Source organism: Otolemur garnettii, unplaced genomic scaffold (genome assembly GCF_000181295.1).
Source record: "Otolemur garnettii isolate 467f Iridium unplaced genomic scaffold, OtoGar3 scaffold00009, whole genome shotgun sequence".
NCBI classification, from domain to species: domain Eukaryota; kingdom Metazoa; phylum Chordata; class Mammalia; order Primates; family Galagidae; genus Otolemur; species Otolemur garnettii.
Genome location: NW_003852404.1, coordinates 825,883 through 852,641, shown reverse-complemented (window position 1 = coordinate 852,641; position 26,759 = coordinate 825,883). Strand labels below are relative to the sequence as shown.

General features: G+C 39.2%; 1 pseudogene; it reads right to left on the bottom strand.

Annotated features, from left to right (window-relative positions):
* Window positions 1-24,548: 24,548 nt before the first annotated feature.
* Window positions 24,549-25,032, bottom strand: LOC100945956 (annotated as a pseudogene).
* Between the last annotated feature and the right edge of the window lie 1,727 nt (window positions 25,033-26,759).

The window sequence follows — 26,759 nt, the reverse complement described above, 5'->3', positions numbered from 1 at the left end:
AAAAAAAAGGAGGATTTTAGAGCCTGAGAAAGCCATGGAGACTCTATTCAAAGGACTCCATCCAGACATGTGTTTCTCAGAAGAGGAGTCCAAAGCATATTGAGAGAAGCCATGAGTGTGCCTGAGAAGACCAACAAACACCTGGATAAGAAGGACAGGAGCCTGAGAACAAATAGAACAATCAGTTGCCAGGTACAGAAGTATGACACAGTAGGTAAGGCAAATCTCAAATTCATTTTGTCTGTATAACCTCTTTCCTCTGGACTTCAGTAGTGCTGCAGAAGTGGGCATGGTGCCTATCTTCATTCAAGCACTCCTCAAAAGCAGAGCTTGAGACAGGACTTGGTTGCAAGTCGTTTATTTGGAAAGTGATCTTAGGAATAAGAGTGAGGGAATGAGAGAAAGAGAAAAAGCTCAAGAGTGCCTTGTTGAACTGGTTACCATAGTGGGCCCTTCTCCCTGGGGCTGTGTTGATGAATCACACAGACTGAGCCTCAGGATTGTCCCTCCAAAGGACAAGAGGTGAGCTCATTTAACCTTGGACTCTCTGAGGCTTTATCTTCCCTTACTTTCTAGATGCAGGTAAGCTGAGCCAAGTTCACTAAGCTTCAATAAAATCCCTTATGTAGAGAAGCTGAGAGACACTAGAACTCAAGGCCTGTCCGTGTTAGCTTCAGGTGAGGTCAGATCGGGCCAAAGGGACGTGATACAAGATAGACAAAGGATCTACCACAGCTCCCTAAAGCAGACTTAGCAGGCTGAGCACATCTTTACCAGGAGGGATTTGACAAGCTGAGCTCACAGTGGTACCAGTTGACATGCTCACTTAGGCTCTGTTGTTCCTTACAGAGGCCAGGGTTTACCAACAAAATGATTTCCTACCTCTTCTTCAAGGAGACTGTGTCTCATATATTTTTTCTGGCCATTGTATCAGTGACAGCTGCCTGGATCAGCGGATGTCAATTGGGCAACATTGTCCCAACTTATTTATTTTCTCTTGCTTATGTGCAAAATTTGGGATAAATGTGACTTTCTTGTGGAATTTGTAAAACTTTGTTATTCTTCCTTTGTTTAGCCTGTCTAGACAGTAAGTTCCTTGCCAAAAGGCCTATAGTAACATCCATCTTATTCATCATTATATCTCCAGTGTGTAGCATAGCACCTGCCTACCACTTAGTAGTTTCTCAGTAAATATATGTTCAATAAATGAATAAGTGGATAAATAATAATATTACATCTCATTCTGACTCCTTTACACACCATTTCTAATGCCTTGAACATCATCATGGATTCTATCCATATCTTATGAAATTCTATTTTCTCTTTGATATTTTCTTCCCAATGTTTGGTCCAATTTCTGCCACCTTACTCCAACACCTGAGTTCCTGGTCAATTGGCAGTTAGAAACTAAGAACTAGGGGTGGGGAGGATGGTGGGCACAGGAATACAAAGATCCATGGCTCAGGACATTGAAGACTTTGGGGGATAGAGTGAGGAGGGGAGCTTCTGATAGTCACTCAAGAATAACTGATGATAATTGACTTGCTGGCAAAAGTAAAGGACTGTTTGACCCCATCATCCAGACCTCATGGGTTTTTATGATGGTCTATAACTAGATTTTCTTCTAAATTGCACAAGACAGGAAGAAAAAGAATTCAAGTGATCAGTTTTTCAATTCTCCCAAAGATGGTGCACTACTACTTCCATTCCACAGGTATCACAAAAGTCACCCACAATAGGAGTACCATACATAGGGAGAATGAGAAATTGTAACTAAATGTATCTTTATTTACAAAATATTTATTAAAAAATTTTACAAAGAGGTGGCCAACATGTAGAGAATATTTTATAAATATTTTGATAAATACCAAAAAGAGAAAAAATTAGCCAGGCATGGTGGTGTACACCTGTACTCCCAGCTACTGAGGAGGCTGAGGCAGGAGGACCACTTGACTCCAGGAGTTTGAGGGGTTGCAGTGAGCAATGCTGCTGCTGCTGCTCTCTAGCCAGGGTGACAGAGCAAGATTCTGTCTCAAAAAACCAAAAACAAGCACTTGTTCTTGGGCTAGGTGAGTGATTCACACCTGTAACTCCAACTTTAGGAGGCCAAAGCAGGAGGATTGCTTGAGGCCAGAAGTTTGAGACCAGCTATGGCAATATAGTGAGACTCCATCTCTCCGGAAAAAAAAAATTAATAATAATAAAGAAAAAATTAGCTAGACATGGTTGGTGTGTGCCTATAGTTCAGCAACTTGTGAGGCTGAGGTAGGAAGATCGAGGAGCCCAGGAATTCAAGTTTGCAGTGATCTATAATGATGCCACTGCACACTATACAGGGTAACAGAGTGGGACCCAGACTAAAAAAGGGGGAGAGGGACTGCAGAGGGGACTTTCTTATCATTCTGACTCAAGTAAACTGGGCCCCCTCTGATTGGTTGCTGTGATTTTCCTGGGGATTTTTTTGTTTGTTTTTGAAAACTGGTCCATTTTAAAGTTCAGTTTGACTACACAGTACCTAGCATGAGTGACTCCACTCTGGTTTAATTTGATCTGTTGGGCCTTGTGTGTGAGCTCAGCCCATAACAATGACTTTCTATAAGTTATATTTAACACATAACAATAGATGCTGTATTATTCAGGGTTCTCCAAAGAAGCAAAGCTAATAGGATAGATAGATAGATAAAAGAAGATGCATTATGGAAATTGGCTTGCATGATTATGGAGGCCAAGAAGTCCCTGGATCTGCCATTTGCAAGCTGGAGAGCTAGGAGAGCCCCGGGGTATAATTCAGTCTGAGTCCAAAGGCCTGAAAACCAAGGGAACCAGCAGTATAATTCCCAGGCTGAGGTCAAAGTCCTGAGAACGGTGTGTGTGGATGGAGTGTGGTGAGTGCTGGTATAAGTCCCTGAGTCTGAAAGCCTGAGAACCAGGAGCTCCAGCGTCTAAGGGTGAGAGAGGATGGATGTCCTAGCTCAAGAAGAGAGAAAGAGAATTCACCCTTCCTCCACCTTTGCATTCTATTCAGGCCTGCAACAGATTGGTTAATGTCCACTCACATTACTGAGAGGGGATCCTCTTTACTCAGTCTACTAATTCAAATGCTAATCTCTTTCCAAAACACTCACACAGACACCCCTTAAAATAATTTACCAGTTATCTAGGCATCTCTTAGGCCAGCCAAACTAAACATAAAATTAACCATCACAGATGCCATATGGTTTAATCCTCTCACAGGAACCCTGGATGAGAAAGTCTGGGGGTACATACGAAGATTTTCTTTTTGGTGATAGACACTGTCTTCTCACCTTTCCAAATGTGAGAGGCATAACTAAGTTTATAAACAAATCCAGGCCACACAATTTCCCATTTGGCATGATCCAGTGCCAAATCATGTCCGTTCACCAGATCATGAAGAGCTTTCCCAAAGCTCAGCCCTCAGTGGCTACACAGTCTTTGATGGCTACAAATATTCCATTATATGGCTGAACCAAAGTGCCCCGTACTATTTTCCTGTTGTTGGATATCCTGGCTGCCTCCATTTTTTTTTTTTATAAAGCTTCTTTTTCTTTTTAATTAAAAAACACTGGCAGAAGCATGGGATTTTGACTGGATGAGAGCCAGAATCAGGACCACTTAGCCAGCTATTGCAATGGCTCAGAATAAGGTCATAAGATCCTGAATCCAAATGGAGGCAGAAGGAATAGAATGGAATATATAAAGCAAGATTTGCAAGGAAAAAAAAGACTCATTTTGGCCCTTTGAGATATTCAGATGTCTGTTACACACCCATAACTTTTACTTTTATGTCATGGCCACTTAACCAAGTTCTCGATTTTCTGTTCATGACTTCTTTTTTTTTTTTTTTGAGCATATTTAGGTTTACAGCAAAATTGAGCAGTAGGTACAGAGATTTCCCATATACCCTCTTGGCCTTATACATGCATATCCCCAAGTTAGCAACATCCCACACCACAGTGGTACACTTATTATAATCAATAAACCTGCATTGATTGACATGTTATTATCACCCAAAGTTTGTGGGTTTGCTCTTGGTGTGGTACATTCTATGAGTTTGGAAAAACATATGATGACATGTATCCACCATTATAGTATCATACAAAGTATATTCACCACTCTAAAAAAATCTGTGCTCTGCCTTTTTATCCTTCACTCACCCAACTTCTGGCAACCACTGATCTATTTACTGTCTTCATAGTTTTGCCTTTTCCAGAATGTCATATAGTGGGAATCATACACTATTCAGGTTTTACAGATTGGCTTCTTTCACATAGTAATATGCATTTAAGTTTCCTCCATGTCTTTTTTTTTGTTGTAGTTTTTGCCGGGGGCTGGGTTTGAATCCGCCACCTCTAACATGGGCCTGGTGCTCTACTCCTTTGAGCCACAGGTGCCACTCAATAACTTTGTGTTGTTTGCTTTTTATTCTTTAAGGGTTTTTTTTTTGTTTGTTTGTTTGTTTGTTTGTTTCAATTTTTGGCCAGGGCTGGGTTTGAACCCACCACCTCCAGTATATGGGGCCGGCACCCTACTCCTTTGAGCCACATGTCTTTTAATGGCTTGATAACTCATTTTTTTAAAGAGCTGAATGACATTTCATTTTATGGACGTACCACAGTTAATTTATCCAGCCACCTACTAAAGGACACCTTGGTTGCTTCTAAATGTTGGTAAATTATAAATAAAGATGCTATAAACATTCATGTTCAGTTTATTTTTTAAAATTAATATAAGGGCGCAAATGTTTAGGTTACATTGTTTTCATTTCTAAGGTAACGCCCAAGTTGTAGTTGAGCCCTTCACCCAGGGGACATGCTGAACACCCTTAAATTGTGCACATTAGATAAGATCCCACCAATCACCCTTCCTCCTCCCCTTTCTCCTTTCCATCATTTCCCCTCCCCTTCACTAGAATATACCTTGTTTTTTTTTTTTTTCATGTGGGTGTGCAGTTTATATATTGATTTCATGTTAGTATTGGATACATTGGATACTTGTTTTTCCATTCTTGTGATACTTTGCTAAGAAGAATGTGTTTCAACTCCATCAAGGTAAGCACAAAGGTGTGTTTCCATCTTTTCTAATGGCTGAACAGTATTCCATGATATACATATACTACAGTTTGTTAATCCATTCATGGGTTGATGGACATTTGGGTTGCTTTCACATCTTGGCAAGTGAATTGAGCTGCAATGAACATTCTAGTGCAAATGTCCTTGTGGTAAAATGATTATTTTTCTTCTGAGTAGATAACTAGTAATGGGACTATGGGATCAAATGGAAGGTCAACTTCTAGTTCTGTCATGTTCAGGTTTTTGTGTGAACATAAGTTTTCAATTCCTTTGGATAAATGGTAAAAAATATGTTTAGTCTTGTAAGAAACTGACAAACTGTCTTCCAAAGTGGCTGTACTAATTTTGCATTCCCACTAGTAGTGAATGAGAGCTCCTGTTGGTCCACATCTTTGCGAGCTTTTAGTGTTATCAGTATTTCAGATTTTGGCTTTTCTAAGTGTGTAGTGATAGCTCATTATTGCTTTAATTTTCATTTCCTTGATGACATATGATGGGAGACATCTTTCATGTGCTTATTTGTCTTTTTTTGTTGTTGAGACAGAGTCTTGTTTTGTCACCTCCAGTAGAAAGCCATAGTGTCATAGCTCACAGTAACCTCCAACTCTTGGGCTCAAGTGATTTTCTTGCCTCAGCCTCCCCACAACACCCGGCTATTTTTAGAGACAGGGTGGTCTCTAACTCATGAACTCAATCAATCCACCTGCTTGAGCCACCCAGAGTGCTAGGATTACAGGTGTCAGCCACCACATCCTGCCTTTATTTGCCATTTCTAATTCTTTATAGGTGGCTTCTATTTTTTTCCTTTTTTTGTTCTTTCTTTACTTCAGGTTAATATGAGGGGACAAGTCATTACATTATATAATTTAAACATGGCAGGTAAAAATCAGAGTTTTTCGCTCTTGCTCAGGTTAGTCTCGAACTCATGAACTCAATTAATCCACCTGCTTCAGCCACCCAGAGTGCTAGGATTACAAGTATCAGCCACCACATCCTGCCTTTATTTGCCATTTCTAATTCTTTATAGGTGGGCTTCTATTTTTTTCCTTTTTTTGTTCTTTCTTTACTTCAGGTTAATATGAGGGGACAAGTCATTACTATATATAATTTAAACATGGCAGGTAAAAATCAGAGTTATAGCTGTGGCCTACACCCAGGGAATGTGCCATATACCCATGCATTGTACCTATTGGGTGGGAAGCTACTGAACCCCCCTTCCTCCCTCTTGCTTGAGTTTAATTGAGATTTTCTTCCACATGGTTCTGTGATTGTTAGTCTTCTAGTTTCAAATTGGTATTGAGTACATGTGATGCTTTTTTCCCAATTTTGTGATACTTAGGAGAATATTCTCCAAATCAAATCCATTCAGGTTGTTACAAAAGATGCAAAATTTCCATCTTTTTCTTTCTTTCTTTCTTTCTTTTTTTTTTTTTGAGACAGAGTCTCAAGCTGTCACCCTGGGTAGAGTGCCATGTTGTCACAGCTCATAGCAACTTCAAACTCTTGGGCTTAAGTGATTCTCTTGCCTCAGCCTCCCAAGTACCTGGGACTACAGGTGCCTGCCACAATGCTCAGCTATGTTTTTTTGTTGCTGTTGCAGTTGTCGTTGTTTAGCTGGCCTGGGCCAGGCTTGAACCCCCCAGCCTGGGTCTATGTGGCCGGCACCCTACCCACTAAGCTATGGGTGCTGCCAAAATTTCCATCTTTTTAAAGGATAAATAGTACTCCATGGTATACATATATCACAGCTTATTAATCCATTTATGTGTTGATGGGCACTTGGGTTGTTTCCGCATTTTTGCAACTATGAACTGATCACAGAGCCTGCTTCTTAAAACTTAACAGAGCACTCTGATTTCTAGGTGATTGTTTCTTTTCTGTTTTTCCTTTGAGCAAACAATGACCCTCTTAGGATGTTTGCTGCCAGGGGCTGTGGCCATTGCACCCTCCAGAGTGAAGAAAAAGTGAAAGCAGTTGGCTCTTTGAGGGTTCTCTGCCCTTGGATATCTTCTGGAGGGCAGGGGGCAGGCCGTATACCTCAGCTGCAAGCCAAAGGCTGCTGGAAGCAAATGGTTCCCATTCCTAGCAGAATTTTTCACATTAAATTGAAGAAAAAAATTTTAATTATTGTAGAATTTTATGATTTTTGTCCAAGTGCAGTGGCTCACACCTTTAATCCAAACACTCTGTGAGGCCAACATGGGAGGCCTGCTTGAGCTCAGGATTTGGAGACCAGCCTGAGCAAGAGCAAGAGCTGGTCTCTACCAAATATAGAAAAATTAGCCAGGCATTGTGGCAGGCACCTATAGTCCCAGCTGCTTGGGTGGCTGAGGCAGGAAGATCTCTTGAACCTAGGAATTTGAGGTTGCTATGAGCTAGGCTGACACTACAGTACTCTAGCCTGGGCAACAGAGTGAGACTCTGTCTCACAAAAAAAAAAAGAACTTTATGATTTTTCTGTACAGAAAGGCATCACTCTTACCAAGACAGAATCTATAACTTAGATATCTAAATATTTTCCTTAGGAGAATACAAGCAGTCTCCGAGTTACAAACATCCAACTTACATGCAACTTGCACTTATTACAGTAAGTCCCTGAGTTACAAACATCTGATGGTATGACTCACACTTATGAACAGAGGCTATCACAGGTAATAGTTAAATGTACCTGTTCCAATTTACATACAAATTCAGCTTAAGAACCAACCTACAGAACTTATCCTGTTTACAACCTGGGAACTGCCTGTACCTTCAGCTCTAAGACCTGAGAGTCATGATTCTTGATTTGAGATATGTTTATTTGGTTTTTCTATAATACCAATGTTTTAAAATTCAAATTCAGAGGTGCTGTTTCTTGATATTTTGGATATATTTATACACTCAAAGTAAAGACACTTGCCTGCATTGGATGCCTGTGCAAGATTCTAAGATGTTCCTTAACACCTTGCCAAGCAAATAACATGAGCCTCATAGTAAATTCAGAAATCTGCTTTGCTCTCTTTCGGGTGAATGCTTCAGTCAAAACAGATTGCTTTTTTTGAGCATTCTAGAGTTTGGTTGCCATCAATTTCTCTCTTAGCTTTTCAGACTTGAGACCCTCTCTCAGAATAACAGCCTTACCCTGAAAAGGAAAATGAATTCTCCCAGCCTCTGAGTTGCTTATTTTTCTATGTTAATTGTGTTGCCTTCCTCCTGGGAGGATTTGATAAAAATTGATTGACCCCAGTCTTTATCCTCATGTCATTCCAAAATTTAAAAAAATTTTTTTTTAAATTGATTGCCCCTGCTTTCAGGTTTCAGAGGTAACAAAGAATTCCTTCAGCGGGTGTACTGAGCCCTAAAAATATGTCCAGCTCCAAGAGTCTAGGTTTTCAAGTCTACGTTCAAGTTGTTTTAGAGATAGTTTTTCTTAATCAATAACAAAAGTAAACTCTGAATGTTCATTAAATAGCAGATGTCTACTTACTGAGTCAAGGTCAGTTGTTAACATTACACTGAAGTCACACTTACTATCTCCCAAGATGGTCATAGCAAAGCAGAAACTAGGAAGATTGCTAAAGCAATGTGGCAGAAACTTAAACCAGAGAAAGTAGTAATAAACCTCTTAATTAACAAATAAGAAAGAATTGAGATGATTGACATACTAATTTTTCTGATCTGATCACTGTGCATGGTATGTATTGAAACATTACTGTGAACCCCATGAATATAGATAATTATGATTTGTCAATTTAAAAGTTAAAAAAAAATTGAAGAAGATAAAAAAGAAAGAAGAGATGGCACCCGTAGCTCAGTGGGTAGGGTGCCGGCCACATACAGTGAGGCTGGTGGGTTTGAACCCAGCCCTGGGCCAGCTAAACAACAATGACAACTGCAACAAAAAAATAGCCAGGTGTTGTGGTGGGTGCCTGTAGTCCCAGTTACTTGGGAGGCTGAGGCAGGAGAATTGCTTAAGCCCAAGAATTTGATGTTGCTGTGAGCTGTGATGCCACAGCATTCTACCAAGGGCAACATAGTGAGACTCTGTCTAAGAAGTAGGAGAAAGAGGAGGAGGAGGAAGATATAAAATCAAAGGAACAAACTATGTAATGAATTCTAAACACTTTATTTTGGTCAGTGAAGTAAAAACACGAGTATATTTGAGGGAACATTAAATTCACCACCTGGCCTACAGAGGACTACTGCCCAATGTCAGTATATTTTGCTATCTTATTTTTCCTGTATCACTGTGTGACCAGGGATCCTCAAAAATGGTGTTTTGGCAGAGAAGCCCTGTAGTTCTGACTGGCACAAACCCATGATGAAGGAGCATTGTCACCCATTCCTATTGTTCCTTCATACCTGCCTTTCTCTGAATTCCTTGACTCTACTAATGACAACACTGCCAAACAATGTGGCCTGGTGGAAAGGGTAATGATGTGAGAGTTGAGAAACCTAGACAGAAACCTACAAAGTAATCTCAAATATATCTCATCAACATTCTGGGCCTCAGTTTCCTCTTTAGTAAAAATAAAAGACTTGGTTATTCTATAATTATTCCTCTACCATTCAGACATCACTCTAAATTTAGAACTCAGGATCAACAAATGAGATTCTGAGCTATTCAGAAGAGCTTTCTGGTAGGAACTGGAGTTTTTGTTGGCACATGTGATACACCTGGCCATGTGTTAAAGCTTGTTCTGGGAATGGATCTGGTGAGTCCTGATGGGCCTGATAGGTCACTTACCTGTAGGGTGATCAACCTATTGTGTTTGATTCCTGGATTGGGGTCCAAAGCTTTAAATTGTCTTTAATCCATCTTAATGAACTTTAAAAATAGGTATAAGAGCCCCCTACATGATTCCGGTGGTCATTAGTCCCTTGAATGTAGGCAAGGCACTCATAACCTGAATGGTGTTCCCTTCTAATCCTAGTAAGTCAGGACTCCCCAACATTGTCCTTATCATAAGTAGGAGGAAACATGAACTGGGCCATCTAATAATGGAAGCTATCATTCTCCAAGAGCTTACTCTGAGCTAAGCACCATGATGAGCACTTTATGGTGTTTGATTCTCACAGAAACCTGTGCAAGTCAGTACCGTTACTATCCTCATAACACAGAGGAGGAAATTAAGTGCAGCAGCAGTTAAATAACTTAACACTTGAGGTCATACAACTGGTAAGTGGCAAGCCTGGGATTCCAATCAGGGAACCCTATGCCAGAGTACACACTACAAAAAATAACAAAAACAAACAAAAACCTTTATTTTGACATAATTTCAAACTTCAAATTGCAAGAATGGTATGTAGAATTACAAATAAACCATACTGTGATTTTCTGAATGTTAGCATCTTAGCATAATTTGCTTTATTCTTCACTTCATGTGTATGGCATGTATATATTTATTATATACTTGTATAATATCCACATATATTTTATGTATGTAATATGTTACATACATATATAATATATAATCATCTTTTTTTGAACCATTTGAAAGTAGATTGCAGACATAAAGTTTCTTTTTTTTTTTTTTTTTGCAGTTTTTGGACAGGGCTGGGTTTGAACCTGCCACCTCCAGCATATAGGGCCGGCGCCTTACTCCTTTGAGCCACAGGCGCTGCCTGACATGAAGCTTCTTTACCCCTAAATACTTCAGTGTATATCTCTTAAAAACAAGGACACTCTCTTACATGAACACAATATAATTGTCACTATACTGTCAATTAACATTAAAACAATACTATTTATCATCAGATCTTCACATCTTATTTAAAGTCTTAAAATTCTTCTAGTTTTTGTGTCTGTTATAGAAAAACATCTGGTCAAGAATCAAATCTGTAATCACACATTGCATTCAATTGTCACATTACTTTAGTCTCTTGTAACTTTGAACATTTCTCCAGTTTTTCTTTGTGTTTTGTTATCTTGACATGGTTGAAAGAGTACAAGCCAGTTATTTTATAGAATACCCCTTAGTTTGGTTTGTCTAGTATTTTCACCTATTTAGATTTAGATTATTTATTTTCGGTAAGAATATCAGAAAAGGGATCCTGTCCTTCTAAGTGCAACATATTGGGAGGCACATGATATCAGTTTCTCTCATTACTGGCGATACTAGATTTGATCACTTGGTTAAAGTGGCATCTGCCAGCTACATATCCTTTTGCATTAAATCTTGTGCAGATAGAGCCCACATCCTTAACCCCTACATTATAAAACCACCTCTAGACATCCAGCACTGTTCTGGTCATTGAGAACATAAACAGCCTTGAATGAATTCTCGCAGAGAGCTTCACTGTTATGGAGAAGGCAGGTATGTGATATATTACTTCAGCATTGATCCACAAATTGTTCTATGAGTCTCATAGACAATTAAAGTTAGAAGAATTCAGAGGTAGAAGTGACTTTTGAGGCTTAAGGGTCCCCAGAGAAGGAGGGGCTAGGAAGCTACTCTTTCTAGGGAATTAGAAGCGAGGATAGGTTTGGCCTCTGGGCACTTCAGGACTATGCAGAGCCATAACCAGGTCAGAAACAATCTAGGTACTGATGTAAGAGGCCCAGAATGGTGGCTCATTGCCTCATATAAGAGGACCTTGGCAGCCATTCTGGGGGTGCTGCTGATAACACAGACAGCATGGGCAAAAGAAAGCCAGAACTCAAGGTCCCTTGGGAATCAGAGTTGTGGCCAGATACAAAGGTAGGGTGGTCTAACCTAGAGCAGCTTAGAAGAATCTGGCTCATTAACCCCCTAGCAACTGGGCTTCCATTTCACCAAGTCTTAACAACACCAGTGGCTCTGTCATAACATGCTCTGTATATGTGTGATATATTACATACATACATCATATTAACAAATCATGGCCAGGCCAAGGCCAAGAATGTTTGGCAAGAGCAGTGGGTCATTGTGGAGGAAAAATGGGGGAGCTAAAGTAGGAGAGATAGATGGGGATTGATTAGAAGAGACTTGGGTCCTCCATTCAGGAATTATTTGTATGGTGTTGACATAAGGAGTTTGTCCTGTATACATACAACAAAGTGATGGAGCAAGAGTTTGGAATTCTACCTCTCATTTAATTGGCTACTCCTAAACTCAAATTAAAATTTTTTCAGAACATCATTTTCACCTGCTTCTACTATAAGAATAGGAACTGGCACTTCTCTGAAGTACCCTTTGCCTCTAATCTGGTTCAAAATTAAAGTGCTCTCATTAAATGAAGACCTCATTATATTCTGCTCTAATCTACAGAGCAATCATAATGCAGTGATTACCTTGAATTATTATTGCATATACTTCCACCCACTTATTATTACATGTCTCTGTACTTTAATTATGTTTCAGTGAATATAATTCCATACCCTTCAATACTTAAATAAAATTCACTTTAAATACAACTATGTGCCTATAATTCTCTGTAAGTGTGAGTGCTTGTACTACAAATAATAAAAATTAGTACTGCTCTGGAGGCTGAAACAAACTAAGCCATGCCTGAAAGAAATCAGATGGCATTTTAATTGAATTTTAAAACACTGAAATTTGTTACCAATTTATTTTTTCAAAAACACATTTTAGAAGGGTGATTTATTTATTTATTTATTTATTTTGTGGCCTTAACAATAAAGTCTTTGGAAGGAAACAGCAATTCTCTAGAGGCGTTTGTTTCCTTATAACCACTTCACTAGAGAATTTGCTCCAGTAGGGAATTGATTTAAAAAAAAAGAAAAAACTTCACTAAGGTTTATTTGTTGTTTTGTTTTCTAATGTATTTATTTATGGCTTTGAATTTGAAAGAAATTCCCCAGAGAGTTTGATGGGTCAAAGGGAAATCTCAGAATCAATAACCAAGTAACTGTCAGGAAGGTCTTCTACCTACTTTACCCACTTGCCCAAGCATTCTTATTACCAAAATAAATAATAATAAAAAGAGCGGCATTAATGCTTATATTGTTTTTGGTGTGGACTCTCAGAAAGGCATAGACTCCCTTATTTCAGCCAGGATACACCTCACAGGAGACTGTCTTTCAAGAATTTTTTTGCATTCTTTTCTACTTACTAGTATAGCTACAACACATGTATATATTTTGGTTGGTATTTATTTTAAACATATGGTCAACAATAACTTGGACTGAAAACTATTCATGTCTTCATGCCATGGGACAGCACTCCCAAAGAACTAGAGAAATGGCAATTCTTCCCTTTCATTTCCAGTTTCTGATGTTGAAAATAGCATATGAGTTAGAGGCCCCAGGAATAGGTTTGTTAAGAGGAAGCCATTTTGATCATCTGATAAGGAGTAAACCTCCAGGCTAGGGAAACCTTTCAAGTTAAATCTCAGTCCCTTACTGTGAACTATTCAAAACTCATTGTTCAGGAAGGGTACCCTGCCATTATCACTGCTGAAAAATAACAATTCTTTATTAAAATAACAATTCTTCCTGAAAAAAATACTTTTTGGCCACACAATAAGTCCACAGAATAAGTCAGGCCTTTACATAAATTGGGTGCTAAAGTCTTATTTCAAAAAATGGAAATAAAAAGGGCAAAAAGGATGCTAAATTGGATGATTATGTAGGAGGTAAAGAGATTGAACTTTCTTTAACATTGGTGCTAAACCATAAGTTCTTAGTCTGTTGCTTCATGAGGGCATTTGATGTGATAATGACTAACTCAACTCAATCAAACACTAACATTTCAATACACATTATATTTGAAAAAAAAGAAGTTAAATGTAAACTATAGTGACACAGTGAATCAACCACCAAGATACCCTGTTCTGTGCATGTTTCTCTTTCCATGTTAATCTGTTGCCTACAGTTCCTTTTTCAAGGGAATTTTTCCAATTTATCTTCAAGTTTATCAAAGGTATTGAGTCTATGGTATTATTTCACACTCTATACAATTTTTACCTTGACTTCTGCCCCTAAAGGAGAAAATACATAAAGTGAGTAATTACAGATCAATGTAAAACTCAAAGGCAAAGATTACCACTTCCAGCAGGACAGTGTAAAGAGTTCTGCAGACACTTCCCCAGAGAAACTGGTGGCACCATTTTTAAAACGTTTCACAGGGTAGGGGGATAAAGAGAGGTTGGTTATGGGTACAAACACAGAAGATGTAAGTTCTAATGTTTGATAGCAGACTAGGATGACTATACTTAGCAACAATATTATGCTTATTTCAAAGTAACTAAAAGAGAAGACTTGAAATGATACCAACACATAAAAATGATAAATACTCAAGGTGAAAGATACATATCCCAAATGCTATGACTTCATTATTAAAAAAAAGACCTAAATTCTGTAAAATAATTTAAAGAGGTTTACTCTGAGCTGAATATGTGTGAGCAGCTCAGAGCACATGGCCTCAAGAGGTCCCGAGAAAATGTACCTGTGGTAGCTTACCACACATAAGATCCTAAATCAATACATGGAGGGCATACGTTGGTTTGGCCCCCAAATGCAGGACATTTCAAAGGTGGGGAGGGGGTTTATAGGTTATAACTGGGTTTACACTTGATCTTAGCCAAAAGACCAAGAATGTTTTAACTTAAGATAAAGATGTCTGTTAATCAGAGACAGCCATCTGACATTTATCAAAACTCAAGTAATCTGGTGAGTAAATTGATTGCCTACAAGTGTGGTTTAAACTTTACATTGCATAGCTGTAGGCCTATTAATGATTTGCAAAGGATATCTCCAAGCCGAGAAGTAGGCATGACTAGGCATGTCTGATCTCCATTCTCATAGCCAACAACTCAGCTTTAGGGTATTTCTAGGATCCCCATGGCCAAGAGGGGATCCATTCAGTCAGCTAGGCAGCTTAAGATTTTATTTTAATTCACAACTTGATCATTACACATCCTACACATGAACCTCATAAATATGTAAATTATTATATATCAATAAAAGAGGAAAAAATCAATCTCCCAGAACTTCTGGAAATGTGGCAAATGAGAAAGCATTTCTTCAAGAAAATTTACTAAAACTCAGGACATAAAGACTCCATAGTATTTAGACCAAGATCTTTTCCTCTCATCATCTCAGCTCAGCTAGATGGAAACTACTCTAGACTGCTACAGCCAAGAATACAGTGCTTGCACTCCTTCCAACTCCCAGCTCCTACTCAAAGGGATAGCTTCCTGGAAGGAGCAAGATGTGAGAATTTCTCATCTTGTCCCCAGCTGCCTGTTGCTTGAGGCTAAGTTCTGGAAAAGTGCAGCCAAAAGGTAGGGGTTTTCTTCCACCGGCCCCTCTTTGTGTAATGGAGTTTCTACCTTGTATGCAGCATTGCTGAGAATACCGGGACTTTGATCACTCTTGCACACACAGCTTATAAGGTAGAGGGGCTGTATAGAGAGAGGAAAACTAAGACCTGAAGCCACTACCCTCCCACAACAAGCACTCAGTGCCTAATATGGAGGTGTCATTCAGGTACAATCACTATATTGTTCCCATCTACAGTTTCAGAGCCATGGCTCAGAAATTTTATCCAGGGGTAAAGATAGGCTTTAAAGGCTCTGCACCTGTGGCTCAAGAGGCTAAGGCGCCAGCCACATACACCTGAAATGGCGGGTTTGAATCTAGCCCAGGCCCGCCAAACAATGATGGCTGCAACCAAAAAATAGCTGGGCGTTGTGGCAGGTGCCTGTGGTCCCAGCCACTTGGGAGGCGGAAGCAGGAGAATGTCTCGAACCTAGGAGTTGGAGGTTGCTGTGAGCTGTGATGCCACAGCACTCTACCCAGGGGGACAGCTTGAGGCTCTGTCTCAAAAAAAAAAAAAAGATAGGCTATAAGACACAGAGCTCTGAATCTCTTTCCCCCCAAAAGTGACTTCATTTGTACCAGAGTGTGGAGAAGTTGAAGCCTAAGGATACTCTCAAAAATAGTAGAGATTGAAGGGAGGATTCAAGATGGCCAATTAAAAGCAGCTTTTGCCCAAGGCTCTGGTCCAGAGAGAGAAATACTAGACTAAAGTGGACACTGAGAAGCCAAAGGTGGAGAGTTGTGCACAGAGAGAAGAAAGTGAGGTGCATACCATCCCTACTGAGACAAGTAGCTGGGCAAAGAAAGAGGAAGAAAGACAATAAAGATCAGGTACTGAGCCCAGTGCCAAGAAGTTGGGAGACCCCTCTTCCAAATGGGAGGTCCACAGAGGGCTTTCAGGCAGTGAGCAGGGAACAAAGGGTCTCTCACCTTACTCCATGGGAAAGAGCCACTAACTCCCAGTCTGCCTTCACCAATGAGTTCCCACCACTGAGCCTAGGCCCTATCCTGCCTGGCACAAGAGTCACCAAAAATTTTCTCTACAATCCTGAGCACACAGATTACCCTTTCCCATCAGCCTAGTTGCCTGAAGACTGTCCCCTACAAAGGCCAGAGTGTTTGGCCAGTTTTCAGAGAGGCCCAAGAATTCTGTGGACCTCTGAGCTGCAGTGCAGAATCAGTGGCTCCACAGTCTAACCTTGGTGGGAAAGGGACAAACTTTCCTGACTTTCTTTCCTACTTGAAAAGACCCTTCCCCATTGCTGTAGAAATTCTCTGCCAGATCTGCCCACAAAGTTCTGTTTTTGCCTTGATGGGCAACCCTCTAAATTCGTTTGGGCGATATTCATGCTGCCTAAGCAAGTTTGACTAGAACTCTGGGCCAGAGCTGTCCACCTAGTGACCCTCTGAACTTGATCGGGTGGGTGGTGGTCACACTACCTGAGCAAGTTTGACTGGAACTCTGGACCAGAACTGTCAGCCTGGTGACCCTCTAAACTCCTTTGGGTGGACGGTACTTGCATTGCCTAAAAGAGCTTGACTAGAGCTCTGGGCCAATGCTGTCCGGCAGCTGACCTTCTGAATTTGTTTGGGCAAGCAATCTTCACACTACCTGAGCAAGTTTGACTGGAACTCTAGGCCAGAGCCATCTGCTGATTCTTGTTCTCTGAAGACACTGTCTGGGGCTGTTGATTCATCACTTGTCTTTGTTTAAGTGGTGGTGGCATTGCAACAGTGAGGGGTAGATTCAGTGGGTCTGTGTTCAAATTCCCCTCCTCCAGGTATTCCCAGTGAGGGCAAGGCCATAGGTGTTCATATTTTTGCCCAGCAGAGATTCCAGCTAATATCATGACTCCTTAGGATTGGGTAGAGAGCTGGCTGACATCAAGACAGATCCAGGCTGCGCTATCTCACCAAGCTGGCCCTCAGAATTTCTGGCTATAGCCATGAAAGGGACCTTTGCAAAGTTGTAAGGAGAAAGCCACAATCACAAGCCCCAGCTCACTGAAGAAGGGGTGTTTAATTCCAGTTTCTGGGACCTCCCAAGCCAGTCTTAATGTGCCTATTTAATTGCTAAATAGGTCCCAAATTAGATTATCTCTCAATAACTATTCAAGGACAACTTACCAATTCAACAAAAAAGTATAATTAACATACTTTTTTTTTTTTGAGACAGAGTCTCAAGTTGTCACCCTGGGTAGAGTGCTGTGGCATCATAGCTCACAGCAACCTCAAACTCTTGGGCTTAAGCGATTCTTTTGCCTCATCCTCCCAAGTAGCTGGGACTACAGGAGCCCACCACAATGCCCGGCTATTTCTGGTTGTAGTTGTCATTATTGTTTGGCAGGCGTGGGCTGGATTTGAACCCACCAGCTTCAGTGTATGTGGCTGGTGCTGTAGCTGCTGAGCTACAGGTGTCAAGCCTATAATATTTTTTCAAAATCTGAAAATACTCATGGGGAGGAGTCAGCAGAAGAACTCTAGCAACATGAAAAATCAGAACAGATCAACTCCCCCAAGGGATTACAAAGGAGATACAACAGAAAATAACATCCATAGAAACATTGCTGAAATGTGAGAAATAGAATTCAAAATATGGATGGCAAATAAGATGATTGGAATGGAGAAAAGATAGAAAATAGAAATCAAAAAAATAGCTCAAAAGTTGTCTCAAGAAATTAATGAATTCAAAGGCAGTTACCAAGGATATGGACATAACAAGGAAAGATACAGCAGAGCTTAAGTAATTATAAAGGGCAATTGAGGTGCTTCAAAACACAGTAAAAACCCTCAATAATATAGTTGAACAGGGAGAAGAATCTCAGAAATTGAAGACGAGCCTTTTGAACTATCTCAAGCATTCAAAGAGGCAGAAAAAAAAGAAGAACAAGAGCAGAACATTCCCTGAGAGAGTTATGGGATCATTCCAAAAGATCAAACGTCAAATTACAGGGATTCCCAAAGGAGAAGAAAATGGTCTGAAGGGCACAGATGCTCTACTCCAAGACATTATGGTGGAGAATTTTCGAAGTATTGTGAGACATGCAGAAATTCAGATAGTAGACAGTTTTAGAACCCCAACATGACTCAATTCAAACACAGAGTCTGCTAGAAACATTGTAATTAACTTTTCCAAACTTAATATGAAGAAGAAAATCCTGCAAGCAGCCAGGTATAAGAAAAGTATTACCTACAAAGGGAAAAATATTAGGATGACCGCAGATCTTTCAACCAAAACTTTTCCAGCCAGAAGAGGATGGCCATCAACCTTCAACCTTCTTAAACAAAACAATATTCATCCTAGGATTCTGTATCCACCTAAACTTAGTTTCATTTGTGATAGAGAAATAAAATACCTTACTGACATCCATATGTTAAATAAATTAGTCATAACTAGACCAGCTCTAAGGAAAGTACTCAGAACCATTCTTCATAATGCCCAGCATGATGGTCCACCACCAAAATAAACTCACCCAGAAATTAAAAAACGAAGCCTAGCGTCCACAATCCTGAACCTGGAATAAAAATAAGCTCTGGACCTGTGAAAAATAAGATGACCAAAACTCTACCATACCTATCAATTCTCTCAATTAATGTGAATAGCTTGGATTCTCCTCTAAAGAGGCATAGGCTGGCTGACATACAAAAACTCAGGCCAGATATCTGTTGTGTCAAGAAACCAACCTTACCACAAAGGATAAAACAAGAGTCAAGGTGAAGGGATGGAAAACAGTAATCCAGATAAGTGGAAATCAGAAAAAATCTGGGGTTGCAATCTTATTTGCAGATACAATTAGATTTAGAACAAAATAAGGAAAGACAAGGGTGGACACTACACACTTGTCAAAAGATGTACACAACATGAAGAAAATTCAATTATTAACATTTATTCACCCTCCCTGAACTCTCCTTGATTTATAAAACAAAACTTAACTGATCTGAACAATATGATATCTTCCTATTGAAGATTGAAGATTTGAAGTTGAAGATTGAAGATTTTAGTTGAAGATTTGAAGATTTTAACACCCCTCTGGCAGTACTCAACATATCCCCCAAATGGAAACTAAACAAAGAAATACTGGATTTAAACATGACCCTAGAACAAATGCACTCAACAGACATATACAGAACATTTCATATTAATAAAACTGAACACACATTCTTCTCATTGGCCTCTGGATCATCCTCCAAAACTGATCATATCTTAGGACATAAGTGTAACCTCCACAAATTCAAAAGCATAGAAATTATTCCTTGTATCTTCTTGGACCATCATAGAATAAAAATTGAACTCAATAGCAACAGAAATCTTCATACTCAAATAAAGTCACTGGAAACTAAGTAACCTTACACTGAATGATAGCTGAGTCAAAGATGAGATAAAGAAGGAGATCATTAAATTCTTTGAACAAAACAATAATGAAGCCACAAAACCATATTCAAAACCAGTTGGATATTGCAAAGGCAGTCCTTACAGGGAAATTAATAGCATTAGAAGCTTTCATCAGGAAAACAGAAAGAGAACAAGTCAGCAACCTAATGAGCCAGCTTAAGCAACTGGGAAAGGAAGAACAATCTAACTCCATACTCAGCAGGAGAAAAGAAATAACCAAAATTAGAACAGAATTAAATGAAATTAAAAACAAAAGAATTATTTGCAAGATCAGTGAAACATAAAGTTGATTCCTTGAAAAGATTAATAAAATTGATACATCCTTGGCCAGTCTAACCAAAAACAGAAAGATCTTTAGTAACTTCAATCAGAAATGATAAAAGGGAAATAAAAATGGATATTACAGAAATATAAAAGATTTTCAATGATTACTACAAAAACTATTCCAAGAAATATAAAAATGTAGAGGAAATGGACCAATACTTGGAAGTGTGCTACCTTACTAAATTCAACCATAAAGCATTAGAAATTTTAAATAGACTTGTATCAGCACTGAAATAGCATCAATTATACAAAATCTCCCCCAAAAGAAAAGCCCTGGACCAGATGGTTTTACACCAAACTCTACCAAACCTTCAAAGGGGAACTAGTTTCTATATTGCATAATCTATTCCAAAATATAGAGAAGGAAGGGATCTTCCCCAACATATTCTATGAAGCAAATATCACCCTGATCTTCAAACCAGGAAAGGACTCAACAAAAATATGAAAACTATAGGCCAATATCATTAATGAATATCAATGCAAAAATATTCAATAAGATATTAGCAAGCAGGGTGGCACCTATGGCTCAGTGAGTAGGGCACTGGCCCCATATACCACGGTGGCAGGTTTGAACCTGGCCCCAGCCAAACTGCAACGAAAAATAGCCAGGTGTAGTGATGAGTGCCTGTAGTCCCAGCTACTGGGGAGGCTGAAGCATGAGAATCACCTAAGCCCAAGAGCTGGAGGTTGCTGTAAGCTGTGATGCTACAGCATTCTACCAAGGGAAACAGAGTGAGACTTTGTCTATATTAAAAAAAAGATATTAGCAAGCAGAATTCAATGACACATTTAAAAATTGCACACCATGATCAAGTGGGTTTTATCCCAGAGATGCAAGGTTAATTCAACATACATAAATCCATAAATATAATTCACCACATAAATAGGATCAAAAACAAAGACCATGTGATTCTCTCAATTGATGCAGAAAAAGATTTTGATAATATCCAGCATCCTTTCATGTTAAGAACACTCAAGAAAATAGCCTTAGATGGTACATTTCTTAAACTGATAGAGGCAATCTATAGCAAACTCACAGCCAATGTCATATTGAGTGGAGTTAAACTAAGAGCATTTCCACTCAGATCTAGAAATAGACAAGGATGCCCACTATTGTCATTGCTATTCAACATAGTGCTGGACATCCTAGCCATTGAAATCAGGCAAGAGAAGGAAATTAAGTGTATTCAAATGGGGAGAAAGGAGGTCAAACTCTTGCTCTTCATGGATGACATGATCTGGAAAACCCAGGGACTTAACTACAATGCTCTTAGAAGTGATCAAGGAATATAGCAGTGTCTCGTGATACAAAACCAATACCTACAAATCAGTAGCTTTCATATATGCCAACAACAGTCAAGCCAAAAATAAAATCAAGGACCCTATCCCTTTTACAGTACTGCCTAAAAAGACAAAATACTTGGGAATATATCTTTTAAAAAGACATGAAAGATCTCTATAAAGAGAACTATGAAACTCTGAGAAAAGAAATAGCAGAAGATGTTAACAAATGAAAGAAAATACCATGCTCGTGGCTGGGAAGAATCAACATTGTTAAAATGTCCATACTACCCAAAGCAATCTTCAGATTTAATGCAATCCCCATCAAAACACCAATGTTGTACTTTAAAGAACTTGAAAAAATAGTACTTTGATTCATATGGAACCAGAAAAACTCTGAATAGCCAATACCTGGAGGCATCATGTTACCAGATTTCAGGCTATTCTATAAGTCTATAGTGATAAAAAACAGCATGGTACTGGTACAAAAATAGAAATATAGATCTATGGAATAGAATAGAGAATCTAGAGATGAACCTAGCCACACATTGTCATTTGAGCTTTGGTAAGCCTAACAAAAGAATGCAGTGGGGAAAAGAATCCCTATTTAACAAATGGTGCTGGGAGAACTGGTTAGCCACATGTAGAAGACTGAAACTGGAGGCACATTTCTCACCATTGACAAAAATTGATTCTTGTTGGATAAAAGATTTAAATTTAAGACATAAAATAATAAAAATTCTTGAAGAGAGTGTGGGGAAAATGCTTGACAAAATTAGCCTGGAAACAGATTTTATGAGGAAGACCCCCCTAGGCAATTTCAGCAACATTAAAAAGCTAAAAAGCTTCTACACATTTAAGGGAACCAAAACCAAAGCAAACTCCCTTCAGAATGGGAGATTTTTGCATGTTAATGAATCTGACAAAGGGCTGATAACTAGAATCTACAGAGAACTCAGATTAAACAAGAAAAGAGCAAACAACCCCCTCTGTAAGTGGGCAAGAGATGTGAACAGAAACTTCTCTGAAAGTGACAGACAAATGGGCAGCAAAAAATGCTCCTCATCTCTAATCATCAGAGAAATGCAAATCAAAACTACTCTGAGATATCCCCTTACTCCAGTGAGATTAGTCCATATCACATGGTCCCAAAACTGCAGATGCTGGCAGGGATATGGGGAGAAGAGAACACTTCTACACTGCTGGTGGATTGAAAATTAATACATCCTTTATGGAAAGAAGTATGGAGAATTCTCAGAGAACTAAAAGCCAATCTTCTATTTGATCCCACAATCCCATTACTAAGTATCTACCCAGAAGAACAAAGACATTTGCATCAGAATGTTTATTGCAGCCCAATTCTTGATTGCCAAGTTGTGGAAGCAACCCAAAGGCCCATCAACCTATGAATGGATTAACAAATTGTGGTATATGTATATACTAGAGGTCTTCTATTTTACTGGGACACTCCCCAACATGGAATACTATTCATCCATAAAAATGATGGAGACTTTACATCTTTTATGTTTACCTGAATGGAATTGAAACTCATTCTTCTTAGTAAAGTATTCCAAGAATGAAAAAATAAATATCCTATCCAATGTATTCAATACTAATATGAAACCAATATATAAACAATTACACACGCATATGAACAATAAAACACAAATATAGTCTAGCAAGGGGGAGGAGGGGAGAACAACTGGTGAGAGGAGGGAGGGCAGTTGGCGGGACCTCATCTAATGTGTACATTGTGAGGTTGCTCAGCATACTCCCTGGGTAAGGGGCTTTTTTACAAGTTGATCTTTATCTTGGAAGTGAGAACAATGTAACCTAAAAATTTGTACCCTCATATTATTTTTAAATAAAAAAATAGTAGAGGTTATAGTGAAAGGCAATTGGAAGGAGATTGGTAGAATTATTGGAGATAGAGATTAAACTATAGGCTGGCTAGTTTGTCCCATCTATACATAAAATTTAAAATAATTAGTTGGCTTGGCACCTGTAGCTCATATGGCTAAGGTGCCAGCTACGTACACCGGAGCTGGAGGGTTCAGATCCAGTCTGGGCCCACCAGACAACAATGACAACTATAATAAAAAATAGCTGGGTGTTGTTGCAGGCTCTTGTGGTCCTAGCTACTTGGGATGCTGAGGCAAGAGGATCGCTTAAGCCCAAGAGTTTGAGGTTGCTGTGAGCAGTGATGTCACAGCACTCTACCCAGGGCGACAGCTTGAGACTCTGTCTCAAAGTAATAATAATATTAATAATAATAATTAGTTGCATGTGGTGACATGTGCCTGTAGTCTCAACTATTCCTAGGTACTTCTGAGGCTGAGATAGGAGGATCACCTAAGTCCAAAAGTTTGAGGCTGCACCAAGCTATGATAAAGCCACTGTACTCCAACCTGGGTCACAGAGCAAGACTCTGTGTCTCAAAAACAAAAATAAAAAAGGAAACACTAAGGGGAATTTTTACACATACACGCACAAATACAAAGAATATTGGTGAAAGAAGTTACATAGTTATGAAAGATGAATGCAAATATCTTCTCCTAACTGCTTTTAAGAGCAATTGAATATAACAATATGTTTATAATTATATTGTGGGGCCTATAATATATAGAAACTTGGTTTGTCATGGATACTCATGCCATCTCTCTACTATGAGTGCTGTCCTGCCACCAGAAAAAAGATTCACAGATAAGAGTATGTCTTTGGACAGGTGAATAAAAAGTTCAGAAGCTGCTCAAAGGTATTTCTACAAGGAAAAGGATGTGCTAGCCAACTCACATGAGTAGTCCTGATTACTTGATGTTCTACTGTTTTTGTTTTGTTTTGTTTTGTTTTTTAGGATACATTAAAATTTAGTTTAATACTTCTTTGGGGGAAAAATCCCACTTTTAGTGAATGAACAAGAAACATTTTTACAGTAGCGGTAGGCTATTACTTTTAACTACCATGCCATGAATTCATAGGGACGAGATTCCAGTAGCTCAGGGAGGCATCTTGCCATTGAACGTGACAAAGCGTTGACTTTTGTATTCATGGGAAATAGGTTCCAGCATCTTGTATCACTGTTACATGGGGTCTATTGGTTATCCTGTGTGCTGTGCTGTACACCTATTATGCCATGAGCTCATGGGGAATAAATAGGTTCTTGCACCTAAAAGCATGGGTCCACTGGCACTCCTGTGTGCTATTTGTCATGTGCTTATTATGTCATGAATTCATAGGGAATGGATTCCAGGAGCTCAGACTCCTTTCTGTTGGTTCTCACAAAGTGGACTTCTCTGGGTGGAGCAGGCTGGCGCTTCAGTGGAACCCAGGTACCTTTCTCTTTGGCTTCCTTCTTTTTTCTGATCATTTTCCTTAACACATTTCAGGAAGCTATCTTGGCTCTTAGAGTGTTTAATATGCTCAATACGAACAATAATCCTCTTGGCAAGAATCTTGCCCTTAACTTGTTCGTTTACAACAATGCCAACAGCATGCTGGGTAACATTGTAGACTCTTCCAGTTTTGCCATGGTAACGTTTGTGTGGCATGCCTTTTTGAACAGTACCCATTCCCTTGATGTCTACAATATCACCTTTCTTGTAGATTCGCATATATGTGGCCAAAGGAACAACTCCATGTTTTCTAAAAGGCCTAGAGACCATGTATCAGGTGCCTCTCCTTTTTCCCCTTGTGTTCATCATTTTGGTGAATTACTGGAAGATGGCATCTCCAGCCAAAAGGACTATATTGCTTATTTATTTACTAACCTTTCATTAAACTTCGAACTTTCTATAATTCATTTACTTTTGGTGGTGGGAGCGCATAGACAAATAGGACTCATGAAACTACCTAACAGGGTAGTCAGATATATAAATAACCTCCTTAGGCTCCAATAATATACCTTCAGCATTTGTGAATAAAATCAGATAAAAGTTATCCTCTGAGTGAAAACCAATATAAAATGGATGATCTTAATCATATGCAGAAGATGCCTAACAGGTGGTTTATAAATGTACTGTTGATAGAAATACTTGGAAACTATCAGAGTTAGATGTATTAAACAAAGACCAGGCTGATAAGGCTGAGGAGTCATGTCCCAGAGACAGGCTCTGAGTTCTCTGCAAACCTCTCTATCAGTCAACGGGACACCATATTCATGTGAATTAGTCTGAGCACACTCTCTGCACCCCTGGCTTTGGTCTTTGATCTACTCAGGGACTTTGTCTTGTCTTCCTGTGGCTTTAGCTCCAATACCCAATTTTGGTCACACCTTCAACATCCCTTTTGCTTCTTGAAGTAGGCCTTGACATCTTATGCAGATTTTTGCAGCACTCCACTCTTAAACATGATCTTGTCTTAGCACTAACAGCTCATCTTTGTCTTGTTCTGGTACCCAATGCTTATGAGCAATGGGGAAGTACCCTCAGGAAAACCTCCTTGGAATGTGTGTAAACTGCTCAATTGTTTTGTCCAAAGTGTATCATGTATCAATAGAAAGGGGATATTCTGCATGAGGTGCAGAAAACAGAGAGCCAAAACTCTGTGGATCTTTAGGATGGGGCCAGGAAAGATATCCCAGGTGTTCTGGAACTTTTGCCAAACACAACTCTAGGGTGAGAATGACTCTGTCCAATGACAGTAGCTTTATGACACCTGCTATTTTAATCACTTGATTTCTTGTGGTCAGATTCCCATGCTCACCTAATAACCATCTGGTGGTATACTTATTTGGCCTCCCAAGTACCCATTTCTACAAGGAAAAAGATGTGCTAGCCAACTCACATGAGTAGTCCTGATTAATTGATGTTCTATTTCTTAGGTGTTGGTAATTTATTAAATTGGTATTTTAGCCTCTAGTAAATTATCACTTCTCTGAATCTAATTTTCAATGCTAGCCTATAGTATCCCAGCTTCCAAAGAGAATCCTAGCACCTGTGAACCCCTGTTAGAAAGACCCATCAGTCTCCCTTACTGAAGTTTCTTTTTTTTTGGCCAGGGTTGGGTTTGAACCTGCCACCTCCAGTATATGGGACCAGTGCCCCACGCCTTAAGCCACAGGCACCGCCCTCTGAAGTTTCTATTAAATGCAACCACCATCATGAGCACTCTAGAGTGATTTATATATCTTGGGAAGAATGGAAGTGAGAGCTAAAAAGATTTCACAGAAGAAATATTTCAGCCTTTAAGGGTTTTCATTTGGTTTAATGTCTTGAGAGAGAATCATTTTTCTAATTGCAAAATAATACATGTTTAATGCTGGGAATATGAAAAACATAGAACAGCATAAACAGAAGAAAATTTTAAAGATGATTAAAATTTAGACGGCTGAAGAAGTCAGGAAATAGCTTCCACAAGACATTCTTCCCTGAAGTATTGTAATCAATTTCTCTGATATTGCCTACACACAATCACCCAAGCCCAGACCAAA